Genomic DNA, 12741 nt, shown 5'->3' with positions numbered 1-12741 from the left:
GCCCTTCCCCCGGCCGCCGCTGCGAGGAGAGAGCCCGCCGCGCCGCGTCCTGGCGAGGGCCAGGAAACGCACGGGGTCGCTCCCCCGCTGCCCGCGCCCTGGCGAGGGCCCCGGGTCCATTGGCCAAAGGGAGGTGTGCACAAGTGTGTCCTGAGCCTTAGCAGCGCGGCGGGTTCGCGCCCCGGCCCCCGCGCTGCCAGAGAAACCTAAATTCCGCCCGGGAGAATCACGACCTCTCCGGCCTAAAGCTTCCGGCCCCTCAGGAAAAGCGTCGGGGGAGACAAGTTGGCAACTGATGTTAAAAAGTAGCGTTTGCTTTTCAAAAGTCATTTTGCACGCTTTGCATTTCCAGAGGGACGAGCTTTCCTATGAAACCGCAGTTCCCCAGACCCCGAACGGGCGAGTTAGAGTCCTCCTGTAAGCCCGGCCTGGCCGCCGGCGCAGCGCGGGGGCGGGCGCGTCTCTGCTTTGTGGACGCACGCCCGGAATCCCATGCCCAGCCCTGCACGTGTGGGGCTCGGTTTCCCTACGTGTGAAATGGTCGTCACACTCTCGCCGCGTCTCTGATGAGGAACCGGCTTCAAGGCCGGAGGGTGCTGTGTCGGGCTCACCTGGGAAGGGGCGAGACATCTCCTCCGGGGTCTCCTGTCCTTGAGAGGACTTACCCGCGTGAAGGGTCTGAATGAGTTTTTCAGAGCGAGCTGTGGACTCTTAAAGCTCCCGTTCCTCGTGTGTGTGTGCACGTGTGTGTGTCTGTGTGCGTGCACGCATGCACTAGCTGGAGGATTTTGCTTTGCAGGTAGCCTGGTGGCTGTCCCAGGTGTCTGTCGCAGGGCAGCAATGTGGTTGGAAATAAAGGAGACACTTGTTGAAGCAAACAGGGTGATGAAGATTGTGGCGCTGGGAAGCCCCTACCCTCCCCTAGCCACCCCTGCCGGCTGTGGCTTCACACAGCTGGAGCAGCCACTGGGCCTGTGGGGTCTCTCCCTGTGACAGCTGGGCGGAGCTCACTGGGTGGTTTGGGCGGCTCTGCAGCTCGTCATCTGCAGAGCAGCTTTCGCCGTTTCTCTTGATCAAAAGCAGCCTTCCATTCCTCCCTGGACCTCCCTCCACCTTCCTCCACATGTTTGCTCTATGAGGTATTTTATAGAAAGGAAAGTTTTCGGGCCTTTGTTTAAATGTGTGCTGTCCAAAACAAAACAAAACAAAACAAAGCCATCTCTGCCGATCTCCGAATCCTTGAAACCAGTGTTTGGGAAGATGAAATTGTTCTTGGGAAGTTCCGTGGGTCCGGCAGGACCCAAGAACTGGACTCATTAAAGTGAGTGGGAGGGACTATGATTGCACTGCAAAGTCAGTGAGGGGCCAGACAGCGGCAGTGGTAGTGCCACTGGACCCGCATGGGAAGGTCCTGGGTGCACCAGGGTGCGTGTCCCCTACCTGGGGAGGCTGGAGTGGGGCTGATGGCAGTGTAACGACTACTGAGAATACCTGTCTCATTCAGATCAACCAATAAACAAATAAGTAACAAACAAGCAAACCTTTAAACATAGTTTAATGATAGTTGTTAGCCACATGGGAACCCCTGGGAGCTTATATAGGACCACGGTCCCTTTTCTGAAGTCTGCAGGGCCAGTGTTTCTTAGGGTTCAGACATATCAAGATTTTTGGATGGCAAGATGGACAGAAGGGAGGGAGGAAGAAGGCAGAGGGAGGGAGTGGGAGGGGGAGGCACAGGGCCATGGCACATGTTATAGTACCCTGCGTCTCTGTCTGGGGCCGTGTCCTGCCATTTCACACATGTAGTCTTGCATGACACATGTCCGTGCTCACATGAAAGAGGGTGATAAACCCAGATAGCTTCAGTCCGCTTTAGCTCAGTAAATCGGAGGAAAACGAACTTCCAAACCTTCGGATCCTCAGCACTCTGGGGAGTTGGGGTTTCTGGTAAGGGATGTGGGGCCTGTGGCAGGTGTGTGGGGGGGAGAGCTGTCAGAATGGAGGGGCCCCTCTCATGCCTGTGTTCATGCTGCCAGCAGAGGATGGTAGTCATTCCGTGTCCTGTGTGCCACACACAGTGCCACATGTGTACCCAGACACTTAACACATGTGCATACGTGTGCTCTTTCTAACCACCCCTTCCTGTCCCTCACGTCAAAGCTCCTGACCACGTTTCAGCTTCTTAGACCCAGCCATGCTGTTGGGCCATCAGACTGTGGGCCTGCTCTGGGTTCTGCCTCCACCCCAGGTCCTTCAAGTGGTTGCTGACAAACTCCATGACCTGCCTGTCAGCGCAGTGCTGTGTATACGAAGCTCAGAAAACAATCAGCTCCTAACACATGAACATTCACATATAGAGATCACAGTTACCGCCATGTATAGATCCATCAAAACATCACAGGGTACCTGATAACTTCTAACAATTTTTGTTTATTTAAAGAAATTCTGTTTCTAGTTTGCTTGGAATTGCCTGTGGAATTTTGTCACGTGCTCTTTTGCATCTAGTGAGATGATCAAATATTCTCCTTTACTCTAAAGAAGAAGAAGTCAGGGTTTCCAACTTCCCTAGCTTGTGCTGGTTCCCATTTGGGCCGCATTGTGCCCAGGTTCAGCGGGGCGTCCCCTGGAGGTGCCTTCCTTCTGACCCTCTACTTACCCTCCCTTGGGCCTTTGAGTCTGTCCTCCGCCTCTTCGCTCTCTTTCTCCCTGCTAGCCGGGCGAGGTGGTGGCTGGACAGGCGCAGAGTGCTCAGAGCTCTCCGCGACACCAGCGCTTCGCACCTCTGCAAGAGAGGTTAAAGCGAAGCCTTCGGATGGCTCAGTCTTTCATCCGTCTGTACTCATCACAGGCAAGGTTAATACAAATGAGCCTCGGCTATATTAATTGGAAGGAAGGGAACTATTACTGAATTAATGGTGTAGATGGAGCATCTGACTGATGGGATACTTTTACTGCAGTCTGCTTGGTTTCAGAGGAAGGCTTATTAAGGTTTAATAATAAGGTTTAATACGATCCCGCCTTTGAGTCTACAGTTCTAAGTCTGATACAGGCCCGTCACGTAAAAACACCAGCACATGCAGGGCACAGAGTCTTCCATCAGCCCCAGAATTCCTCTGCTGCTTTGCAGCCACCGCTTTTCTCTGCCTTTCACCTCCAGCAGCCACCGATGTATTTTCTGAACCTAGCTTCACCTTTCCTGTAGTGTTGTAAACGTCGGCTCATGCCGTGCGTCGCTTTCAAGTCTGCCATCTGAGCATCACGCGCCGGACATTCCCTATAGTTCTGTGGCTTGATCTCTGCCATGCTGAACAGTACTCCGCTGAATGGACTCCCCACCACTCGTGTACATTCCCCGGCCGAAGGACGTTGGAAAGGCTGCAGCGTTTTGGCAGTGATGACAACGGTCTGTAAATACTCAGGAGCAGGTCTTCAGGCGTGTCTGTTTCCACTTCTGCTGAGTAAACATGTAGAACTCGTATTGCTAGGTGTATAGAAACTGTACGTATAACTTTATAAGACACTGCAAACCCTTTCAAATATAGTTTTTATTTATTTGTTTAATTTTTTAGAGGTTTTTGCCTTAGGAAGCATGTGCTTGCTGGAGAGAGAGAGAGACACACAGTGAGAGGGAAAGTGAGAAGTCACCCCTCCCCAGGGGGAATGGCCATACCGCAGTCCCTTCTCAGGAGCAGGTCTTCAGGCGTGTCTGTTTCCACTTCTGCTGAGTAAACATGTAGAACTCGTATTGCTAGGTGTATAGAAACTGTACGTATAACTTTATAAGACACTGCAAACCCTTTCAAATATAGTTTTTATTTATTTGTTTAATTTTTTAGAGGTTTTTGCCTTAGGAAGCATGTGCTTGCTGGAGAGAGAGAGAGACACACAGTGAGAGGGAAAGTGAGAAGTCACCCCTCCCCAGGGGGAATGGCCATACCGCAGTCCCTTCTCCTCCATTCTCCTCCCTGGATCCTGGGCACACACACTTGTGTGCCCAGTGTGAATTTTCAAGCCACGAAGTCTGGGACTAGAACCGTAGTCGGCCGTGTGAGAGGCCAGCGACTTAACTGCTGCGCCGTCTGCTGGCCCCTTAAGTGTAGTTTTAACATGTTACATGTCCACCAGCATGTGTGACCGTCCGGGCGTTTCATGTCTTCAGCAGCGTTTGCTATTACCCACTCTGTTTTGATTCTGCTTAGTCATTCTGATAGGTGTGGAGGAGGTCTGTCTCTGCAGCTTCATTTATCAATATTTACGTTTTCTCTTAGTCATGTGCTTTTGGTGTCACATCTAAGGACTCTCTCCCTGACCCGAGACCACGGTACTCTTATGCCCGGCAGTGGTGTTATCCAGCTCTTCTCTATCACTGCCAACCCGTCTGCTGCTTCAGCTCCTGAGGGGGTGTATGGAAGTTTCCAACTAAGTTAAGGGTCTGGCTGATTTCCCCTTCAGTTCTGTCAGCTTTTGCATCGTGTGTTTTTGAAGCATTACTTTCGGTATATCCGTACTCAGAATTGTTATGCCTTTTTGGCAGATCATTCCCTTTATCATTATTTAATGTCCCTGTTTATTCTTGGAACTATTCCTTGTTCTGAAGTCTTTCTCATCTGATATTAATATAACTACCTCTGCTTTCTTTTGATTAGTGTGGGCATGGTAATATGCTTTTCATCTTTTTACTTTTAACGTGTGTTTTTATATTTAATGTCGATTGTTTATAGATAGTATGAGGGATCTTTAAGAAGTTCATGAGAATGCATATTAAGAAAAACTGCATGCTTTTCCAAATTTGTTTGAACAACATAAGCTTGGGTTTTAATTTCATATTTTATAATCATTTTGAAGTCCCTGCATATCTGTATAATTGGGTTTCACTTGTTTGTCTAATTGATGATCTTTGTCATTTAATCATTGTGTGTAGGCCATTTATGTTTAATATGATTATTCATATGCCTTTATTAAGATCTGTCTTGCTCATTGTTTTATGTTCCATCTGTTTTTATTGTTCTTTTTTTTTTTTGCCAGCTTTTAGCTTTTTTTTTTATGATTCCATTTTAGTCCACTTGTAGCTCGTTATTTATACTTAATTTCCAGTCATTATCCTAAGATTAACCAACTACATCTTTAATTAATCAAAACTTATGTTCAGAGCCAGCTGGTACTGTGGGGGTTAAAGTGACTGGGTCCCACACATAGTCAACCATGCCATTCGAATCCTGGACTTGGAGGTGTGAAAAACATCCCAGGCACGTACGTGCACATGTGTTCCCAAAATCCTGGGAGGAAAATGCAGGAGAAGGGATTGTGGCATGGCCATTCCCCTGCGGGATGCTTTCTCATGTCCTCCCTCTTGCTCTCTCTGTCGCTCTCAACAAGTGCAGATACTCTCTAGCAAAACTTAAAATAATAAATAAATAAATAAATAAATATGAGCTACATAAAACAGTGTTTCCAATACTTTTTCCCTTTTACTGTAATCTTTTCAAAGTGCATGCGCTTCTACTTTCTAATGTGATTTTTTAAATTGTCAACTAAAACTTATTTGTGTGTATTTTAAAGAATAAAAATCATGTTTAGTTTGCCTGCTTTTTTTTTTTTTATGTGGGTACTTTTGACATCCTTGAAACTATGTTCTCTCCAAGACCTCATTCTCCCCCCTATTTGTGTCCTGGACTCTCTTGTTTATAACCCTAGGAAGGATTAAAAGTTGCTGCCTTTCAGGAAAGAAACCAGGCAAAGCACAACCCAGCCTGATTCTGCACTAGCAAAGTTTCCAAGACAATGAGTTCTAGTTACTTACCCAGAAAGGTTGATCTCTTGCCTTCTCCGATGTGTATATAATCTTTCCTAATGATTAAGGGGCTCTGCCTGCTGTAGTAGGGTATTCTCCTTGCATGGCTGTCTTCTTGAAGCAGCCCAAAGAATCGATATAGAAGACATAGTCTTCTCTGTGTGGAATGTTTTTTTTCTTTCTTCCTCAGCATCCTTCGTGTTATCTCCAACATGGGCTATCGCTCACCTACAGATTATTTGGGGAACCTCAGGCTTTCGGAACAGAATCTTCAATGTGAGCTTCTGTTCTGAATCAGCCTCTTTGATAGTGGTGGAGTAGGGGCGGGTGAGAGCCAGGGTTGGCCATCTCTATTTTTTAAAAGCTCTTCAGGTGATTCGAAGTGTAGCCAGGGAGATCAGGTTGGCCAGGCTCATGTCTATCCAGAAAAGGGTCAGGGAGTCTCCTAAGAGTCCCAGCATTTTGCATCCAAGGGGGAAGAGTTTTCCTCCCAGAGGAGAGGAAGGCACCTTGGATGTGGGATGCAAAACGCAAACCATGTTCACCGACCAGCTCTGAGACCGAGCGCGTGTACTGGGGTTAAAGGACAACTTTTACGAGCCTCATTCTTATGCTGGAAGGTGGAGAGAATAGCGCCTTTGTCGGAATGGGACTCGGAGTACTGGTCTCCTAGGGCGTGGTAACAAATGACCGCAGACTGGGCAGTGCAGTAGAACGCCACCTTACTCTCTCTCTCGCTTCCGGGGCTCGAAGTCCAGAATCGAATTGTCGGGAGGGTCCCTGATCTAAGGGAAGCCCTTCCCTGCCTCTTCCAGCTTCTGCGGGCTCCTGGCGTCCTTGGCTTGTGGTAGCTTCTCTCCAGTCTCTGCCTCCATCTTCACGCGGCCTCCTCCTCTGCCTGCCCTTCCTGCTGTGTGTCCTAAGGACTCTTGCCATGGGCCTTCCATCATCCAGGCCCACCGTCTCATTCTGAGATCCTTAACTTGGTGACATCTGCAAAGACCCCTTTTCTAAGGATGCACTTCCAGGTTCTGAGTAGGACACGTTTTCCAGGGCCACTCAAACTCTTACGCACAGCAAGACTTAGCAAATCGTAATGTTCGGTAAATCATAGCCATCGTGACTTGCATTGTTATGGAAGCAGGAGAAGAGTCGTGCAGTCCATTCCCACGGAAAACAAAGATATTTAGAAAATAAAAATAGCTGACCATAATGTTTTGAAAGAGCCAAAAGCAAACAAACTAGTATATTTGACGCTATGAGGGAAGAAGAAAAGCTGGCCAAGAGTGAGCGTCCCTTTGTTACAGACAGAGGGCCAGGGTTTGTGTTCTGAGCCATCCCTGGAGCACTGCGAGCTTGATCACTGCTCGGACACGATTCCACATGGCTTAGTTCTGTGACACTCTGTCTTCAACACCCTTGGCCCTCTGAGGCCCCAGAGCCGGCACAACCATACAGCAGCTCCCACCTCTCTGAGGGTAACTGTATCGCCCAGCTCTGCGCTTGGCCCTTTTCACCCTCCCTGGCCCCTTAATGATGCTGTGTGCTTCCCATGGTGTCCCGGCTGCCTCTGTGGACTGAGACGCTGTAGAAAAGTGGGTAAAACGTTTTCTACCTCATGGGGTCTATTTGCAACTCTTGGAGGCAATAAGGGATTGTCATGTTCTCAAAAACAAACAAACAAAAAAAATAAGAAGAAGAAGGTAAAGAAAAAGAAAAGAAGAAATAAACATTAAGGACATAACCCTACTCCCCACCTCATACACGTCTCAGAAAGCTTGTTTCTGGCCTTATCATTGAATTCTAGTTTAGCAGTGATTTTAAGCCAAAATTGACAAAAAGAAAAAGCAGCGCCCTTACACCGTTGGCAGGGCCAGCCTGCAGAAGGGTGGTGGTTCAGGGCGCCGAGGCAGCTCTTCCCCGCCTGCCTAATCGGACATGCACCAGGTTGCTTTCTTGCACGACTCCTTTAGCTGCCGTTGTCCAGAAACTCGGAGTGAGCACGATGTGTCGAAGTCACAGTAACGCTGCTGCTGTTGCTGCTGCTGCTAAACACTCTCAGGTAACTGGGCAGCTCACGCGGACTTCAGGCACTGCGGGATCCAGGGGTTCAGGGATGCCACTGGGCACTTGTTCGGCTCTCCCATCTGGTGGCTCCTGCGTCCCGCGTGCTGTCTTCATGTTGGGGAGGTCACCCTGTCACCAGCAGCCAGACTTACGTTCTATCCACAGCTGCGTTACAGAAAGGGACTTCCTGAATGACTGGGAAGACGTTGCCAGGGTGAATCTCATGGCACTCACGGGCCCCTAGCCCAACGTCGAGGGGTCACCGTGACTACAGGAGGTGGGATTTCCTGCTTGTCAGGTCTGGCCCTTGTGGATCCAGGGAGCCTGGGGGCAAGGCCCTTCTGCCTGAGCCACTAGGACAGAGCGAGCAGAAGGGAGAAGGGTGGCCCTGTCAGAAGATGGGAAGGGATGTCAAGTCGGCAAAACCTTATCCTGCCAACGAAAGGGATGAAACGGGAGCCCTTCCCTGGTGGAGCAGCCCCGGGGAGGGCAGTTTGTCTCTTGCATCTTCATGGACATCGCTGCTTCGTGGGGTGGCGTCTGTGTGTCCCGGGGCACCTCCAGTCCCAGGCGGCCTTTCCTGGGCATCTGTTAACCCTTATTGGTTCATTATCTGTCGCACGCCCCTCCGATGCCGACTCTCCACGAGGTCTGCCTGTCACATTTCTATCATGGCTGGCTCCTGCGGGCTGGGAGACCCCTCCTCCTCCTCCAGGTCCCCACCCAGGACTATCACAGACTCTGGACTGAGCCCCTAAAGCTTTAAGTTCCAGGGCTTTGGCTATGTAAGGCAACCCTACAAAACTTCCCCTTCTGGCATCCTGATATAAAAATAATAATAATAAAAAACTGAAGCTCTTGGAGGAAGTCTCGCTTTCGGGAAGGTTTGTTCTCCAGCCTCGCTTTGCCTTCGCTGCCTCCTAAGGGGCGATGCGCTCGCTCTGCAATTTATGTAAATCTTTCAGGTCAGTACACAGCCCCGGGGTACCACTTTCTTATTTTCTATTGTTTAATTGTAAGCGCTGAATGCAGAGAGCAGGCTTCACTCACTTGCCTCGACTCCACGCTTCCATCCCGTGTTTCAGAGCAGAGTCCATCCCTTCCTGCTGTGGGCCAGTTGTCTTCTTGGTACCCCGGAGTGGGGCGGGGTCCCCCACTGTGGCTTCCTGGGAGGTGCCTGTCTGTTCTAGGGGTCTGCACAGTCTCAGAGGCAGGGAATCTGCAGACACCAGCTCCTTCTGATCTGCCGTGCTCTGTGAGCCCATGAGCCATGGTGCCGATGAGTGGCTGGTCATTGTTCTGGAGGTTTCTGTGAGGATGTTTTGGGATGACATTCACATTTATTTTACTTTATTTATTTAGAGATTTTAGCTATAGGGTGTGTGCGCTTGTCCAAGAGACAGTAAGAGACAGGGAGACAGAAAGCGAGAAATCACCCCCGCCCCCCCGGGGAGGATGGCCACGCTGCAATCCCATCTCTTCCATTCTCCTCTGGGGTCTTGGGCACGCATGCACATGTGCCCAGCATGAGTTTTAAGCTGCTGGATCTGGTACTCGAACCACAGTCGACTACATGAGAGTCCAGCGACATGACCACTACGCCATCTGCTGCCCCCTAGACTCACATCTAAACCGGTGGGTGCCAGTCGGCTAGATGAACCTCCGTAATGTGTGTGAGCCTCTCAAGGACTTCCAGGCCCGGGTAGAAGAACGGCTGAACGCTGGCCCGGCCGCCGTGCTGTCCTCTGCGGGCTGGGCCCACGTGGGAGGGCCTGGTTCTGTTCCCGTTCACCATCAAGGCTGGGAGCAGTCCCGGCCTCAGGAAGCTGGCGAGTGCAGGGCTGGCCTGGGCGAGCTGAGTGTGGTGGTCCCAGCTCAGAGGCCGAGGCAGGGTGATCACAGCACAGTGAGGCCCTGACCGAAATAAATAAACGAGTGACAACAAAACACTGGCCTCCCCTGGAAGCAAGGAGGAATTCTGCCAGCAGCCTGCTGTGGACTCACGGCAGCATCGGGGCCCCCTGTGCCGGCCTGCCCGCATGCAGCTTTGGCCTCCCAGCCTCCGTGGTGAGAGCCCGGTCCTTACAGCAGCTCGCTCAGAGCACGGCGGTTCTGCTCCGCTGGGGAAGCTGGACTGCCACCACGGCCTTGGGAGCCAATCCCAGCCAGAGAGATCGTACTTTCTCTCTCAGAGCCTCAGCCCTACCTCTGACGCCCTGTGCTCTTGCCTTTCTGGCTCGGTTAGTTCTGGTCCTCAGGCCGGTCCAGGCTTTGCTCTCAGAGCCCGAGGGGAAGACCGGGATTTCGCATCCACAGCAAGCTCTAGCAGGTTCTCGGGTGGAGAGACCCCAGGCAGGACCTTTTGGCCCGCAGTGAGGTCATGCAGTCCCTGCCCCTCTGCCCATGTCTCCAGAGGCTCCTCAGCTCCCGGGAAGCCGCAGTCCACACGGTGATCCTCAAGGCCTGCTTGCTGCCTCCCCCGCTCCACGTGGGCTCCCACCCCAGGGCCTGTGCACGTCCCTGCTGGGGTGAGGTCCGCAGGACACACCTTCGCCTTGGGCCGGCTCTGCCCCAAGGGCTCTTCTCACGGCCTCTCCCTGTCCCTGCCGTCTGCTCGCCATCACGGCACCTTCTGGGCCTCTCCCTGGCGGTGCGGCACCCCTTCACACACGTCACCGCCCGGTAAACTCCAGCCTAACCCCTTCCCCAGGCCTGCAGCTGCGTGAGAGCGGAGACTGCTTTGCTCCCTTCTGTGTCCGCGTCTGCTCTGCCCAGCAGCCCCGGTGCCTGGCGCCCTGAGCCCTCCATGGGATGAGTGAGGGGGTGAGGGAGTGAACGACTTATCTCCATCCTTGGCGTCCCGTGTTATCTGTCCTTCATTGTGGTCGAATCCTTTGAATCTTGATTGCTCAGAAAAGTGGGACCGTGAGTTAGAAATCTCCGATGACCACTCTGTAAAAGGCTCCTTTTCACCCCCCCTCCTCTCCACCAGTCACTCTGCAGCAGAGTCCCTGCCCGAATTCAGGGGGACGCTGCCCGTGGCAGGAGTGTTCAGCTCTGCTCATGGGCTGTCCCGAGTGGCGCGCCCAAGTGGCCGGCTTTATTGCATGACCGTCCTCTGTGCCCCTCTGCCGTGCCCTTTCAGGAGAGGTGGGAGGAGAGTAATGGGTTCCCAGAACCGGCCGCATAGCAGGACTCACCTTGGATCTGACCAGGTCCCTGCTGTGAGGAGTGACAGCACCTTGGTTAGGACTTTATGTTCCCAGCTAGAGAGAACGACCGGAGGGGGCGCGTGGCTGTAGAAGGTTCCAGATGCCTTCTGGGATGGGGAGAGAGTGTACTTGGGCGTGGTGCTGTCGGTGTGACCCTGACACTCCCTCCCTGGGGCTCGCTTCACCTGTGGCAGTGTGGCTTCCTTTTTAGGCCCCACATGGGGCTCTTGGCAGTTCCGGGGTTCGAGATTCACACTCGAGGGGTCAAATGTCCCTCTCGCAGAAACCCCAGGGAAGGTCACACCGTTTGCCTGGCTCTGTTTGGTGCCCTCCTCTGAACCACTCCATCCAGTTGACGGAAGCCGGAGTGCCCTGGTTATGCAGGCCAGGAGCTGGATGGTTGCTGGGACCGAGTGTGGGGTGCAGAGGAAACCTGGGTGCTGTTTCCAGGAAAGGAGTACATGGTTAAGATCAGGGGAAAAAAATACAAAAAAAAAAAAAGGTACATATTCCTGCATCTGTACTTGTGAGGTTCGAGCGACCCAGGCCGAGGAGAGACGAGTCCTGCCGACAGGCCGTAGCTCTCTCCTCCCGGACACCCCCTGGGCTAGGTTGGGAGCCGGAGGCCGGGACGCTACCTTTCCCTAATGGAGCGTGTGCCATCCGCCCCCGGACGAGGATAAGCAAACGTCGGTTATCACTCACCGGTCAGCCCGGACCGGCCTTCAGTCTAGAGGCTGAACGGGACGGATGCAGAGTGGGTCAGAACCTGCAGGGAGAGACAGGCGAGATCCGGACAGGCCCTGTGAGGGTCAGAACTCTGCCTCTCCTGACGGTCCTGTTAGGGAGGGAAGGGCGAGGCCTGGCAGTCCGCTCTCTGCCGGAATCACCATGCCTCAGTGTCCAGTCTGCACTGGGGCTGAGAGAGTGTCTCAGAATTGCTGAAAAGGGCCAAATGGGTCGCGTACATCTGGCTCTTTTTTCCGTTTGACGTTCTGGACGCAGACCCTGATCTTCACTTGCTCTGTACCCTCCGACTGCAGACGCCAGCTCGTGGTTCTGTGCCTGCTGGGTTCCATCTGGAGCTGGCCGGCGGGGTTCTGCCAGGAGACCTGAGGGCCAGGGAAGAGGGCTGGACCGTTTGTCCCCTGCGCTCCTCGTCCGTGTCTGTGGCCTTGACCTGGCCCCTGTTGGTGGCCCCTGACCAGGACTCCCGCTCCCACTGGCTTCGCAGTTGTCCCTTCTTCCCTTACACTCCAGAGGAGGGGGTTGTCCTGTGTTTCTCCTCTCTGGGTTTCCATTCTCTGTAAGTGGTTCCCTCACAGAAGGGACTCGACCCATCGGAGGTGGGCTCTCTCTGCTCCTGAGGGTCAACGCGTACAAACAAAAATTCGTACCTGCAGTGGAGAGTGGTTGGGACTTCGCTCTTGCTTCCAGGTTGCCGTGACCTCGAACACGGGGACAGCTGTCAGGAACACAGGGCTAGGACTTTTGTCCCATGGAACATCTCAGAGCACCTGGCCAAACCCAGGCTCATCACTCCTAAATGTTCAGGGGTGTGTCTGACACACAGACGTTCTCTTCCAAAGCCCCACTATGGCGCCGAGATCAGGGAATTACCACTGCTGCAGCACTGCCATCCCGTCCTCAGGCCCAAGTTCAGAACCTCCT

This window comes from Tupaia chinensis, unplaced genomic scaffold (genome assembly GCF_000334495.1).
Source record: "Tupaia chinensis unplaced genomic scaffold, TupChi_1.0 Scaffold000211_1, whole genome shotgun sequence".
NCBI lineage: Eukaryota > Metazoa > Chordata > Mammalia > Scandentia > Tupaiidae > Tupaia > Tupaia belangeri.
This window is presented reverse-complemented; position numbering follows the sequence as displayed.